Source organism: Ochlerotatus camptorhynchus, unplaced genomic scaffold (genome assembly GCF_037179485.1).
Source record: "Ochlerotatus camptorhynchus isolate MF236.1 unplaced genomic scaffold, CSIRO-AGI_Acam_v1.1 ptg000248l, whole genome shotgun sequence".
Taxonomy (NCBI): Eukaryota; Metazoa; Arthropoda; class Insecta; order Diptera; family Culicidae; genus Ochlerotatus; species Ochlerotatus camptorhynchus.
Window position 1 is genome coordinate 2187504 of NW_027040738.1, and position 14677 is coordinate 2202180.

The following is a 14677-nucleotide window of genomic DNA, read 5'->3' on the forward strand; positions in this document are numbered from 1 at the left end:
AGGAACATTTCAAGAGACATATGTGAAAAGGGCAAGTTTTTTTTTATAAACAAACCTTTGTAGGCCCTTTTCTCGTCAATCGAGGGTCACTCACGCAAATCAACAACAGAATCGGGAAGGGGAAAGGTTCCTGGTGAAGTTGATGGTTCACGTTGATATCATATGGGTGGCTAGAAAAGGGCATAAGATGGTTTGTTTAAAAAGCTTGTATGCCCTTTTCACATGTTGTTGTTGAATTTGAACTTCTAAAAGGATGTTGTTATGATGATACATTCATAGAATACTACGACTTTACTTTTTTTTATATATATTTTCAACTCTTCCTTACTCGTTATCTCGTTTACTCGATGTGTTTTGATTGATTTTTCAATGGTTGGCCGGACATTAGTCATGCGAATGTTTGTCATACGTACGATTGCCGTAATAGACGATGGCCATACTAGACGATAGCCAGACAAATCCGTGAATTTCGATGACAAATCGGACATCTAAATAAATAAAGATCAAGATCCTTGGACTTGGACTTGGACTTTTCAGGATAAAAATGGATTTAAGAATGAATTCTAGGGATAACACCAAGATATGTCAGAGAAAATTTCCAACGGAGTTTGGGAAAAAACTATAAGAGTCATTTGATTAGAACTTCAAGTCAATTTTGAGAGATCAAAGTAAATGTTTAATTAGCTCTGCGGGAAATTCCATGACAAATGTGAAAAGCATTACAGGATCCTTGAAAATTTTCAATGAAATCGATTTCTGAGGGTATAATTCCAAAGGAAGTATGCAAAGAGTTTTAAGTGAATTCCGAGAATAATTCCAAAGGTATCTAGAAAATAATTTGTAGAGAGTTTTAAGGAAAATTCCAAGTGAATTTTCTGAAATATTTAAATTCCAAAACAAAGCTTTAATGGATAAATTTTTCATTAGTAACCAATAATATCCATTTGTATTTTCCAGGTGCAAAAATTTAGAGCCATTTTACATGTACATTAGACTGATGCAAAATTTGACTTTTTCGCTCCACAATACTTAAACGATTCCAAATCGGATCCTGACTAACCTCTCAAAATTTGAACCCCTTTGGTGAGAAACTGAGATGGCACAAACCATTTGAAGTTTGTATGGGAATTACTATGGTAAAAACAAGATTTTTGTTCATGTCTATCTAATAATTCACCATATCGGTCTGCTTCAAAAGCTTTCAACTGTACTTGTAAGAAATTTTTCCAGCTACAACTTTGCAACAACTTTGCAAGGATCAAAAGTTATCAATGGTTCAATGCGTTGATGTCTAATGATCATGCTCAATCAACTGCTCAGCAGGCAACATTGATGTTTATGGGGCGTTGAATAGGACACAAAAATCATGGCTACTATGTCACACTGCAAAATACAGTGTTGCCTACAGAGCAGCTGCTTGATCATGTCATAAGTTTACCAATCTCTTAAATAATTAAAAACTTTTTCCTGTCTCGTTTTACATAGAAACGATCTTCAGCAAAGTTGTAGCTGAGAAAATTTTCTTAAATAATGGCTATCGAACTGTTTCGCAGCTCGATATGGAAAAAGACTAGAAGGTAATGAACAAAAAGTTGAGATTTCCCACATAGTAATTTACATGTAAACTTCAAATGGCTTGTGCGAAGTCTGTTTCCAACCAAATGAGTTGTAGCTTTGGGAGGCTAATCAGGACCCGATTTGAAACCATTTAAGCACTGTGGAGCGAAAAAGTCAAATTTTGCATCAGTCTAATGTACACATATAATAAATAATTAAGCGAAGCAGGGATCTCACTCATGTATGCTGAACACCCCTAGAGGTGCATAAGGCCAACGTGAGGGATTTCCATCCTGGGTGGCTGCTCACTTTTGCCTTGACCTGGGCCCGGGTCGGACTCCTGTAGACTTCCTATGTTTTCTTGTTGAGGGTCCGCCACCATGAGCCCCTGGGTCTGCCTCTGCTGCAATGTTCTGCCGGGTTCCAATCTAGTGCTTGCTTACAGATTTCGTTTCCGCCCCTTCGTATTGTGTGGTCAACCCACCTCAACCTACTATCTCAAATTTCTGTTCATTTCGGTTTCTGATGACATCGACGAAGGAGCTCAGCATAGGAGCTCCAGTTGTGAGGCCACCAGGTAAGACTTATATACCGTTGATAAAGACCTGCAGCTTTTGAGTATTCTATGCTGATACATCCCATGTCCATAGATCTCCATAGATTTCGTAAACTCGCAGAAGCAGCCTTGGTCTTCTTGATTCGTGCACCTAATGGCTGACTAAAAGTAAATTGGTGCGCCCCTCGCGCGCCGCTAGCACGCCTCTAGTGTTGGGAATCGAAAATCTTTGGCAGTGGTTTGTTTACACTTCTATAGAGAACAACCGGTGCAATTTTGATCAAAGTAGTCGATCGCGGTCAGAAATTACGTCAAATGGAACTCGAAAGAAGAAAAAATATTGTGCACTAACATCTGGAAAATCTGGAGTGGTCCGGTTCCAAGCTGGCTAAAGTGCTGAAGATGCCGAAAACAACAGTTTGTCGAGTGCTCAAAACCTGCAAGGAACCCCTGAGAGTGGAAAGGAATCAGCGGACCCACGAAATAACTGGAACCAGGGATCGTCAGCTGCTCAGCAAGGTGTTGAGGTGCGTTAAAACCAACCCCGGTCTTTCGATCCGAATGTGGCCAGAAAGTACAATGCCAACTTTCAAACGGTGCGGAACATTCTTGCCAGGGAAGGATACAAATCGTACAAAGCCATCCACCCGGTTCAACTACCAGCGCATCGCACCATTGGCATATACATATAGCAAACTGATAAGTGCCATGGGCGCTTGTATACGAGCTGTTTGCATTTTGTGTTTGTACTGAGATGCTGCATAAAAGTATGCGTTCGGCTGTTGATATGGTTGATATGCTCGTATGCTATCTTTCTGCAGTGTCAGAATCTATGCTTGGTGACGTTTGGAATCATTGTGAGGGGAAGGAATTATACGTGGTTTTTAAACTCTCGCATCAAATCTAAAATCGCTACTGAACAGCTTTAGAATAAAATGTACATACACACCAATTTTTTATTGCCGTTAGCCAGCAAAATATTGCTGGATTTTGCCGAGCTGCAAGTTCAGTATCTTTCTAACAAAATATTATATTCTCTGCGGAATTGCCTTGGAATGAATGCTCCACGAAAATCTCCTGTAAATGTACTTTTGAATCCTACTCAAAACTACCGAACTACTTTGGAACTCTCTTTACGTGTCACCTTGAATCTGGAGTTCCTCGGAACTAATTCGAAAGGAATCCTCAAATTTAGCCAAATTCATATTTTGATGTTCTCCCTTGAAATTATTCATTAGAGATCCTTGAAAATTCTCATCAAATTTAGTCCTTGAGGTCCATAAACTTTTTTTTTAACTTTTGCGAGGCTCTTAATTCATTTTAAATCCGGGGTTTTGGAATTTGTTCTATCAAGCTGAACACGGCATTAGGTCCGAGATTAGGTCCTAAGTAACATTGACAGAGTCTCTTCATCGACTTTCTCTTTGTATCCCCACGGCCATGTAAAGACATTCCCAGGTATTTTCAGCACACATCGATAAAAGAAGCTTTTATCTACAATCTAATACGACAATCACAACAAGAAACGGTTATGTGCTCAAGTTCTTAACGTCGAAAGTCGACGAAGAGAATCGATCAATGTTACTTAGGACCTAATGCAATGTTCAGCTTGCTATGTCCGCAGTCGTGCATATTTATTTTCGTCCCAGATTTTTGAATATTTCTCCAAGTTTAATTTCATTAGGTCCAGGATTTAAAAAGAAAGCGAAAGTTTAAAATCTATTTAAATTATCCATGTTCCTTAAATGAATCTTAAAAAATACAATTCAAGCCTAAGAATTTATGTTGTTACTGAAGATAAATCCACTCGAGAAATATTATGTTCAAAGAGTAAAAGTAACTAAAGAGAAAGATGAAGTTCACACCTGGATAGAGATGATCTATTTTTGTGCAAATGTGTGCTGAGTCAGAAAAATCTCTCACTGTATGTTGAAGTAGTTCAAAGCCATAAACAGGCTTTCCAGGTCCAGTGTTATTTCCCCAGTAAGCTCGAATAGGGCAAGCTCCTTATGAATAACTTTGTTCAGGATCGGTAACCCCCGTGGTGGCACATTGCTCGTCCCAGCAAGCTGCTGGCTCCTAGCTTCCAGCTCTTCCTCAAGAGACGGTTTCTTGGTGTTGTCCGATTCAGTAGATAGGACGTCGAACGTAGGATCATCTGACGACAACTGGTAAAGGCGTTCGCATTCTTCCGTCAAAAATTTAACCAACTGGTTACGGGGGGCTGGCTGGTCACATCCTATATTTCATTAGAAATTTTCTCTGCGGCTTGACCTTCCGGGTCCTAATCGGGAACCACCACTCCTCAATTCGAGCGGAAGAGACAGGAGTCCCACAGGGTTCCATCATTGCGGTCACTATTTTTCTGGTCGCAATGAACGGGATCTTTGAGGCTCATTTTCCAAAGGAGATTTATATTTTCATTTATGCAGACGACGTAATTCTCTTGGCAATTGGCCTTACCCTCAAAGTCCTACATAGGAAACTTCAGGCAGCTTTATCAGCCACACAAAGATGGTCGTCCCAGGTGGGATTCGTGCTCTCAGCCGACAAAAGCGTAGTATTCTCTCATATCTGCCGATCCTCACACCGTCCGTCCATTACAATCAGCCATTAAGTGTGATGGTACCACAATACCTTTCCGGAAGACGGTCACAATACTTGGGGTGCTCTTGGACCGGACGTTAAGCTCTAAGGAACCTGGCCCATCAGGAGCTCCCCCCCCCAGTGTCGAGACTACATTGGACCGGAACCAGAGGATGGGCAGAACCAAGCCTTCACGTTGACCTCTCGGCTGCTAGACGATTCCAGGCTGGTAACAACTCGCGAGAAATGCACGCATACGTGACTGGAGGCATTGTCCCGGGCATTGCGACATCCGGGGGAATTGTGAAGGAGACCATCTTGCGGCTACGGGCCGATCTGGAAGGCTCGCTACTAAAACCAATCCAGGACCTGATATCAAGACTTGGATGAAGTTCAAACTTCGGAATGATTGGGCCCAGGCCCAGCAAAAGGGAACCGTTCCTTCGTAAAATCAAAGGGGAAATCACTAAGTGGCAAGATTCCCCAAACCGTCATGACCAATTGATTCTTTCTCGTCTCGGCTCAGGACATACTCGGACGACCCACAATATGGGAAGTGCGACTTCGTTCCGAAAACACTGTGATATTTGCAACACAACGATGACGGTAGAGCACCTCTTAGTGAATTGCCCAGGTTTCCAGGGAATTAGGGATCTTTATGGGATCCCGACGAACATTAGAAACGGACCCTTCAACCCAAGCAGCTGTTATATGTTTCATCAAGGACGCCAACATGTATAAGAACATCTGACCTAACTCACTGACAAGAACCAACCATAACCGACCCACTGCATCGAACCAGGACCAACCCCTATAACGGACTCTGAATGCACCACCATAACAATTAGCACCAAACCAGGAACATCTACTAACTACGACAGCACCTCGACAGGCAACTCTGATAAACAAATACTCTGTTACTAGGGAGGTCTCTTCTAGACTGTCCACTCCTCTTAATTAGTGGGTCCCTTCTGGAATCCCACCTCATTAACTCTATAACAAGGGAGTCCCTTCTGGTTCCCCACCGCTATTTCAAACTCTGTCACTAGGAAATGAGATGAACCAGCCTCTGGCTGAAAGTCTCGCTAATAAAGATAACCTAACCTGATCGGTAGCTCAGCAGAAGTAGCCGATGAACTTCTGTTCTGAAGCCATCTCATAAGCGAGACAAGCTTACACTGAACCAATTAGGAACGTAAATTTCACCTGAAAATTCAGGTAACTTCCGAGGGGGACGACTCTATCTACAATGCAGAAAAGATTGTGTTTTGCTTTGGCTAGCTGCATGCACGCTGAGTAGATAGAAGGAAGATTTATGTCGATTTTGAAGATTTCCTGCAAAAAGATGAAGCACGATGCAAGTAGATGCGAGAAATGAAAGATGATTTTTCGAAGATTGATTCGCTAGTGTGAGATTTTTTGAGCATCTAGAATTGAGATTTAGATGTGTCGCCCCCCTCGGTAACTTCTCAAAAATAGCAATCCAATAAGAATAACCTAATGCATATGAAATTCAATGACATGGTAATAAATTCCATTAGATTGACTGGTCGAAGTCAAGTGTCATACTGGTGAATGTTATGTGAAATTCACGTAAATTAACCACTTCATTCGAGCAGATAAAATGATGTTTACTACCACTCGAACTTTGAAATGAAACATTATTTTGAGATTTTTTCTTCTAGAACCTCGAAAAAAGTAGCCAACATTTGTGCGTTTCACAAAAAATAGAAATTAGTTGGTCAAGCTTTGTGAAATCGCTGGTAGAAAGTCACGCCAAAACTGCTTGACAAAGTGGTCAATTGTACGTGATCTCTTGGTGTGAAAATTATCTTTGCATATTTGTAAGTGTTTGTAAGTTCAAAATGGCGACAGAAAGAAGTGTGAGTTCGTTGTTGTTGTTAGGTGATTTGGGATTCCCAGACGGTCTTTTGGAAGTTTTTGAGAGTAAGTGTAATTAATTTATAATTGAATATTCTGTAATTCATTGTACTATGAATTGTAGAGTGTGAAATCGGATTATTTGAGCTCCTCACAAGCTCATACAAAGACCTACAGGAGTGCTTACAACAAGCGGACGTAAATTGGAATTATGATGTCCTCTTCGAGCTTATCATTTCCTGGAGAAACAGAAATGTAAGTGTCACATGAAGCAGAATTCCGTGGCCAAAAAGCATGCAAGGCTATTGTACGACCGTGCTTTGACGAAACACAAGGGCTGCACTTTGATCGACGACGAAACATACGTCAAACTCGGTTTTAAGAAGCTTCCCGGTCAAAAGTTTTTTTTCGTCACATCCTCGACAATGACATCCCAAGTTTACATCGAAGAATGCCTGAAAAAGTGTGTATTGCCGTTCATCCGCAAGCATAGGGGAAAAGCTAGGGGCAAGACAGCTGTACTCAGAGTAAATATATTTGCAGCGAGTAAATTTGAGTTACTCACATTTACTCAAAAATGATCAAAGTAGTCTCGATTTTCTGATCAAAGAAAATATCGTCTGACAGCATATTAGGTTTTCAATATAAACACAGTTTTCAAGCATTAAAAGATTCAAGGCAGACCAGGGATCGATTGGTTAAAGTGTTGTCGTTGAAGATGTTTGATGATGTGGTGGTGTCATTTCAGGACTAGGGGAACTGGGGGTAAAATGAACAGGTGGGGTAAAATGATCATGTAGTGAAATCACGGCTAAAATAGTTAAATTCAGAACCACATTATCAGCTACCCTATCCGAAGAGTATTTTAAGCTGTTTGAAACACCCTGTACTAATCAGGAGCTGTCAAATGAGAAGAAAAAAAAATAATAAAAACAAAATCACCGGCTCGATTCGGACTGTGAAAGTTATTTACGCTCGCAGAAAATAAGCTTTTTGAAAGTGAAAAATCAAAATCTAACCAAATATAGCCATCAGTTTCGTTAACTTGACGTATTCCTGCAGATTTATCGAAGATTGTAAATATTTTCATCAATAATTCGTTTTAAATTAGCACTCTAAAACAATTAATGCTCTGGGGGTAAAATGAACAGTTCATGATGGGGGTAAAATGAACAGTGTGTATAATCACGGCTTATTTTCAGATGCCTCGGGTTTATAAAAGAAAAGGCCTAGACAAACATGGACAGACACACAAATGGCAGCGGCAAAACATGCCGTTGGATGCGCAATGTCTGTAAGAGCTGCATCTATCAATTACCAGATCCAAAGGATCACGCTCGCCAGGTGGATAGCTTCACCGCAGAAGAAGAAACGCCTAGGATCGAAAACATCGGTGTTCTCTACTGAACAGGAAATGGAACTGGTGCAACATTTGCTTGATCTGGAGTCCCGATTCTATGGCATCACTATGAGGGATGTTCAAATGCTGGCATATGAGTTAGCTGAGCGGAACGGCTTTCCTCATCCGTTCAGTCACAAACTAAAGATGGCAGGTAGAATTTGGCTAGAGGGGTATCTTAAGCGGAATCAAACCCTTTCCTTTCGGAAACCTGAAGCTACATCTGCGGCTCGAGCAAGAGGTTTTAACAAAGTTTCCGTGGGTGCTTTTTACGACATTCTTGGTGACATATTGGACAGCAACATTAACATATTTCATATTTACTTATGGCATTCTAACAAACACAAGTCCCTCCGAAAAAGATGAAAATTGCTGCTAAGAAGGGCAAGAAGCAAGTAGGGTCCATAATATCGGGTGAGAGAGGTGTATTAACCACCGTAATGATGTGCATGTCCGCGTCAGGGCAACATGTGCCGCCTTACATGATTTTCCCCCGAGTACGCATGCATGATGCGCTTAAAAAAGGAGCACCGAATGGCACGAAGTTCAACCAACAATCAATACGAAACTATCGATTTTAAATTGGCTCACTAATTGACTAGCCTAGCCTATTGGTCCCAAGACAATCGATTAACGTGCCCCATTCTAGTATAAATTCCAGTACTACACTATGTTTGTTTTTGTTCACTATGAAAGTTTGACAGCAAAAATGAGGGGTTAGTGGATTTTCCTATGTTTCGAGGGGCTTAGCTTGGGACCGAACATATTTAGTACCAGAGCTGAGCCAAAAAGTTGAGCACGTTTCTTCGGGACCTACTAGTCTCTAGTCTACTAGTTCAACTGCAATCTTTCCGGATACATGACCAGTGAAATCTTCCTCGACTGGTTTAACCACTTTCTGGTAAACGTAAACCCTACGAAGGAAAACCCTGCACTCCTGATAATTGATGGTCACAGCTCCCACACCAAAAATCTGGCATTTGCTGAAAGAGCTCGTGCTAATTTTGTTACAGTTCTCGTGTTTCCGCCACATTGCAGTAACAAAATACAGCCCTTGGATGTGGCTTTCATGATACCATTTAAAAGTTACTACGCGAGATTAACTCCGATTTTACTCATGATCGAAAGCTGTCTTACTCCCAAGGGCAAAGTCATCTTTTGGCCCGATTTGGCCAGCTGCCACTACTCCAAGGTGGTCCTGTAGTGGTATGCTGCCAACAAGATCGATTTTGTCCCCAAGCTAATTAATCCTCCGAATTGCCCGGAATTTCGACCAATTGAAAAATACTGGGTAATTTCAAAGCAGCGACTTCGACGAAGGGTCGGGGCAGTCAAGGACGTCCCGCAAATATGGGCAAAATGGAGGAAATGCGCTGATTCCGTGTCCATTTCCACTGTGCGGGCGCTGATGGGCTTCATCAAGTGGAAGGTTCGAGATTTCGTTCGAACTGGAGAAATGTAACTAGGGTTAACTACCCCATTTCCGGCCTATTAAACATAACCCGCACTTAGTCTTTCTTAATCTAGTTCAGTTTAGCACCAAACGGAATGTTATTATTACTGATGGCTCCCAAATATATTTACCTTTCCGTATGTACCGTAAGATTTGAAAACGAGAAACTAATCGTTGAGATATTGTCAAAAGTCCAACACTGCTTCTTGACGCCAAACTCGGCCTAACGCATTGAAACGCAATTGAAACGCCAATGAATTCACTTCGGCCTATAGGATGAAGATAAAAATTAATTCGGTCGGAGCGCTTCTTTTGTTTTTGGGAATAATATTTGCAAACCTTCATACCACGCGTTCTCATTGACTTCGTTCGGTAGCTTATAAACTAAAGTATCGTACCAAACGCATAATTGAGTTGTTAACTCTGAAATCATGGATTTATTTGAAGTTTTCTGCTCGATAGGCCCAAAATGGGCGATTAGGCCGAAGTAGTTCTCTACCCTATCTAATGCTGTAACTTTGAAGTTTTAATAAAATTACTGTAAGCAACCATTTATGAAGTTTTTAAACTGATTGAATCCCGAATTGCAGGTCTTTTTGTGCGTCTTTATTAACAAGCCAAAAAAAGTAAGAAGAACTAAAATGTGTTCCTTTGATTCCCGAAAAATCCTGCTCCCCTAGTTTGAAGTTGTCAAGACTAGGGTTCGGAGGTAGATCTTATAACAGTAACGCACCACGAAAAGGTGATCTGCCAGCCTTACTTATCCATCCTTGCATCAACTGCAATATTTACAGCAACACGTCCAAGAATCTCTGGCTGTACGGAAAGCAGATTTCATGTCTGAGCTAGGGTAACGACAAAACGCTTGCGACGATTGTCATAACAAACTCCCTCTTCAACATAGCTTGATCGGATCGGTGGAAAGAAAAAGATAAAAAAGTAAGAGGTTGTATCCAAGACACGACCGTAGATTTGACATAGGATTACGAAAGGTAGTTTTGTTTTCACAGCAAAAGTATAGTAAATATTAAATTGATTTCTTTAATCGTTATCACTAAAAACGTTCCATAGGTTAAAAATTCGGAAGCAATTTAAGAATTCTGTTTTTGAAGTGCTCTGTCGGTGTCCATGTAGTCAATCCTGGACGATATGTCTTGGATACATGCTCTTACACTGTACCAAACCACCGTCCTCAGTTCGAATGAAACCTCAGACCATTCAAATCGAAACATCGAAATCGCCTTTTCCAATGATAGCTGCAACCGGATGACGGTTGTTTTGAAATCAGATGATTTTCCTCTCGAATGCAGGATGAACATTTTTATGAGGAGAGATAGGGCCTTCAGTTGGAATGCGTAAGGATCTCTTCAGTATGATAGTCATCTTAAATTGAAATGCATTTGGTATTGGTTCAACCCCTTAACGCAAATCATTCAAAACGTGATGTGAATAATTCTATTAAACGTCATTTGCTGCTCTGAGCAGACAAACGTCGTGAAAGCATAGCCATCGCTATCAGAGGTGGTGCGAACATTGATAAAGCGTGGAAACCGTAGTTTATCTATTTTGTAGTGGAGTAAGTTTCCTCGACCAACAATTTATTTTTGTATCCATTATGAATGGCTGATGTTCAAGGCTGCTCAATATGGAAATGTAAACAATCGAATGAATAATCTAATCTAAAGCATTTTTAATTGTAAGTCATCCTTAAATGGTTGTCCTCTGAGCCCTGTGTGCTTTACAGCCAATTTTCAAATAAATTTCATCCTCGCCTTTATTTGGAGGACATTCATATGGATGCTCATCAGTTGATGATGCTTATTGTTAAAGGGCTCGAGCAATACAATAATCAGTCGAAGTATTGCCGATGTTTTCGTTCAGTATACTTGAACTCTTTACGGAACTCTTTTATTTGTGGTCCTGAAAAGGGCCGATGGGTTGAAAGCTTGGAAGCTAGTTTAGAACAATGCTGTGGAGTTATTCTTTCGATGTTCTTGGAGATGATAACGGTGCTCATGCGTTGCACCTGGATCGATTGGTGAACATTTTGATCAAGGGCGATGGCATAGTAGTCCTCAATTTATGTTCTTGGCGAATTAATACGTTACAAACAATGTTCATCTTTATTTCAAAGCGATATAGTCAAATGTTCTACCTTGTCTTGTTCTAAGGGTCTTCAACCTTCTCCAGCATCTCAATCAGTAGATAAAGCAATGCTGTCTCTAGCCGTTCTGATCCGGTCTCGGTAACATCGATTTCTTTCAGCATCAGTTTTCGGCTTCTTCTTCGGAGGTTTGACCGCTTGCAGTTTCTATGCGCGCTTACGTGATCCACGCTTGTATTGTGTAATCAAATGCTGCGACATGGCTGTATCGATAAATTCGCTAACAATTTCTCAAATATCACTTACTTCACACTGCAATTGTAGAAATTTGAAGAGGCGGAACTGCCCATTAATTTTGGCATTCGGAAATTAAATCTGTGTTAGGGAAAACACATCAATTCCAGAATCTGAGCATACTGGACGATTCCTACGTTTATACTGTTTGATGCTAGGTAGAAAATGGTTTGTTACATTAGTCCACCGTTTCGATAAATGTAGCCGGCATAAAGTTGGCTAGCCTAAATCGGTCTACTAGAGTGTTCCGTGGATTGGTTTTTAAACAAATGGCTTAAGCGCCACCTCCATAGAGGACCACTTGTCGTTTCGGATGCCCGGCAAACTCAAAACCCCAGGGCGAGTTCAGTCTAATGCAAAAGATTGGAACGCGCTAGTAGACGTTAAGTACTTGGGATTCAAAGAAAAACACTAAATCCAACCGAATGAAAACTAACCAGAAACCGTCTTTCTACCGGAGCGAATGCACTGGACGACCTGTTCCTCATCACAGGTCAAGCTCTTCCCCAAACACAAAATCTACACGCTTCAGGACAGAAATGGTGGACTGAGATTCCCAAGCAGTCCGACTTGGAGTAAAACCAAACAACGAAAACTACAACAACGAACGAAACGTGAGAAACTTCTTTAGACCAGTGCACTCATTGAACGGGAAATTCTAACCTAACAATCAACACAATTATTTAGCAGAATAGAAAAACATTTATTTAGAAAAAAACTAATAGAACGAAAATTTTATTATCTAACATTTTTATCCGGGAACCCTCATTCTTCTCTTACTCTCTCTCTAATTCCCTACCTAACTGTGCGGATTTCTAAATGGCTATTTATAACTGGCGCTTCATCCAGATTTAATGCATGCATGCGGACATTGTACGGTTCTACTCACGCTTCTGCTTTACCGACTGCTCCTCACCATCGTCTGTCGCCCCTGCGACGCTCGCTGCACGGAATACAAAAGATTCACCAAATTGGGTGCGAGTCTTGATTCGTTAATTCACCAACTGCTTTTCGTGGTGATATCCCGGTGGGTGGGAAAATTGCTCACCTGGAGCGCGATATTGACGGCGCAGCTCCCTTCTAACTCCGGCCGAAGTTAGGTGCTTTAATACCGACGCGTGGGGTCAAGGTAGTGGTAATAACGGGGGGCACGGTATGCCGAGCGGGAGGTGGTGGGACGAAACTAGAGACAAAAAGCCGTCAAACGGCTGTACAACTGGATGAGCGCATTGTTGCAAAACCGCATAGTAAATCATTTACCTTTTTGTTGAAACTTAAATCGCGCACAGTACCGCACTAGCTTACTAAACTTATTCAGTAGTAACTACACCTAATCAAAAGGAATTAACGAACAATTAATTACACTGAACTTAAAGACACTTCTCACATTTAAATATACCTCTACAAACACACCGCGAAACTATACCAAAAAACTTCACAGTCCTGCCTCTTCCACGGGTTGGATTAAAGTGGACGAGAAAGATCTTGGGATTCCTCAGAAAGGCCGCTAAAACAATTCTTGGCCTTCGTTCCGGAAACCGAAAAAACGATCTTATCAAAAGGCGATCTCCGATTACCTTCCGATTCGATCAGAGATACTATCTCTTTTCCTCCCAAGTATCCCACATCTGTCTAGCTCATTCCAATCTTTAACTTAAAGTGTTTTTCTTATTATTAAATTTCCGACGACAAGTAATCCTACTGGGAGATTATACTCAATCCCACGGATCAAATTTCATGCCACCTCAAATGAGAAAACTTACGCGCCTAGTGAGCGGATGAACAAGTAATGAGTGAAATTTCATGCAGGGATAATTTACTCTTGATATGAGTTCACCAGTTGCATACAAGTGAACTGGGATAGTGCGTGTTGTTTCGAATAGTAACAGTGAACATTTGTAGCATTTGAACTTCATGCTACATTAATTTAATATCTAATTCGAATACCGCTACATAAAGCTATGTCATTTTTGCTTGCCATTACGGATGTCATATGTCATTTTGTCATGATAAAGACATTCTTGATTCGCTGGTCTCAGCTCATAAACCTTGACATGGAAATTGAGGACGCAGGTCAGCTTCGTTTGAGAAGCCGGCTAGTGCAGTAACGTTGCACATTTGACTGGTGATAAAATGTGTTCCAAGGCAAAAAGTCACCTTGAATTCTTCACATCTAAAATTGTTGCACACTGTGCCGAAACACAGTATAAAAACTCTATTCGGCACGTTAAGGCACACGCTGATACGTATGACATGAACAATATTATATAAAACGGCAACACTGTTGATCGCTGAAGTTTTTCTAATCGATTTACCCGTTGCTAAGGTTTGTTTATTCCAAATGAAAATATCCGTCAATACTGGTGTAATAGTGATTAATCCTAGAATTAAAAAAGTTTCGTTAGATGTACCAAGTTTGGTGCCGTTTCTAAATGGAAGACGCATGGGATGAGGTAAGTATTGTCAAAAGTTTTGCTCGATTCTCAATTTTTAGGCGTTCTTTTGGAAACAGTTGGAGCTGGAGTGTGGCCAAATAAATCTCCACATCAAGCATATTAAGCTTGAGCTTGAGCTTGAGCTTGATTGACCGCCCCTCGGTTGCTACTCTGTTACTGCCAGATCAGCTGTAATTACACCGAGAACCAATAGACGATGCTTGGGACTAGCAATCATCCTCAATGTGTAAAAACTGGTGATCTTAAATTAGGCAATACCAGCGCCGGCCGCGCCCGAACACAGGTCAAGAAAGGAATGGGAAGGATTGTGTTGACATGACACTCGCTTTGATGGAAGCCGAGAACACCTCTGCACTTCCACGAGGAATCACTGGGATGTTGGATAAGAGGG

General features: G+C 41.0%; 1 protein-coding gene across 1 annotated transcript in view; it reads right to left on the bottom strand.

The window, feature by feature from the left end:
* The window catches only part of LOC135704812 (RYamide receptor-like), a 409469-nt gene that overhangs the window by 138426 nt on the left and 256366 nt on the right, over positions 1 to 14677 (bottom strand). The window lies entirely within an intron of this gene.